The 1,435-nt window shown below is 51.6% G+C and overlaps 1 protein-coding gene across 1 annotated transcript in view; it reads left to right on the top strand.

Moving 5' to 3' along the window:
• SOWAHC (sosondowah ankyrin repeat domain family member C) overlaps positions 1-1,435 on the top strand; it is a 4,522-nt gene that overhangs the window by 1,085 nt on the left and 2,002 nt on the right. The gene's annotated exons all lie outside the window — the stretch shown is intronic.

Below are 1,435 nucleotides of genomic sequence, written 5' to 3'. Positions count from 1 at the left end.
CCCCCCCCCTTTTTTCCCTTTTCCCCGCCTCTCTCCACACTCCTCACACAAACATAAAGCAGCAAAAACATTTTGTATTGTTTCTCGTACTTTGGCTCTTAGGTTTTTTTCTTTCCACATTTTTCCGGTCTCCCGCGAGAGCCAGCCCGTGAAGTACTGACTCTCCACCTAGCTATATATACATACTGTGTATGAAGAGAGGAAGCTTATATAAAGTTAATGCATTGCACTACGTTATAGTGCAACTGCAAAGGACTTACAGAGGCCTTAAAGAGAGTATGTGTGAAATGGAGCTCTCGGGGCGGGAGCCCCGGCAGAAAGCAAGCTATGGCTCCACAGTCAAGTTGTGAGCAAGCGGGGTAACATGAATGAAGCCCTTTCACTCTCGGTCCGAGGTTGGTCAGGACGTGGTCGGGCCTTGTGATGGCTCTAACAACGGTCCAACAAATAACTCTTTCAGCACCCGAACGCAAAGCAGCCCCTCTTCCTTCTCGCTCCCACGCCGCTCCCTCGGGTGTCCCATCGAGAAGCAGAGCAAGACACTGCCCCGGATGGGAATCGCTCCAAGAAAAGAAAACTTCAAAAGAGTAACAGTTGTTTTCCATTTTTTCAGTTCATGGGGCAGCTTCACATGCAGCTCCACCGACATAACTGAGGTGTAACAGCACGGCGACAGGAATGAGCCAATAATCACCAGAGACAGGTACTTTATTTACCTTCCCGCTACCAGAAAATGCAAAAGCAGCTAACTACACAGCCAGGGTGGAGGATTTTTCCCCCAATTCCTCCCACTCCGTGTTGTTTCTAGAACCGTTCTGTGCTTTGCATTGCTGAGATGTAAAACATGGCAGAAAACTCAAGTCATAAACGAATGGATTTATTTCATGTTCAGAAAGGGAACTAATGCTCCAGCGCTAATGTGTGGATGGGTTCAATGCCTTCAAAGCATAAAGCTGATGCCTTCACCATTACACATAAGAAAAGTATTTCTTCAATAGCCAAGATTCAACTTACTACTTGAAATATGCGATACGCTATGGGACCTCTAAGAAGGGCAACATCTGAAAACAAGATCCTTCAACAACAAGTTTTTTAAAAGCCTGGCAACTCCGGGAACTAAATGGCATGCCAGGGCTTTATTTCGCCCGCTAACCTAAGCCCCGCACTGCCTTCTGACCCCCGCACCGGAGCAGCCTTCACCAGCGCCACCCCACCTGCTGGCTGCTCCAGCACGGACCCAGCGGCAACCCCCGGCCCCCCTTAGCGAGAGCAACTCGGTACAAGCGGCACTTCCACCTCTCCACACGGTGTAACCGCCCGCCACCTTCCCCTTCTGGTGCCGGTGCTGCCGGACCCGTCCCCTGAGCCGCGCCGGGATGACACCTACCACCAGGTACCCCCAGGGCGGGGGCTGGCCACCGGCCACCGCGGCGGC

Source organism: Aptenodytes forsteri, unplaced genomic scaffold (assembly GCF_000699145.1).
Source record: "Aptenodytes forsteri isolate BGI_AS27 unplaced genomic scaffold, ASM69914v1 Scaffold96, whole genome shotgun sequence".
Lineage (NCBI taxonomy): Eukaryota > Metazoa > Chordata > Aves > Sphenisciformes > Spheniscidae > Aptenodytes > Aptenodytes forsteri.
The sequence above is the reverse complement of the archived record's forward strand: the minus strand, read 5'-3'. Positions and strand labels throughout refer to the sequence as shown.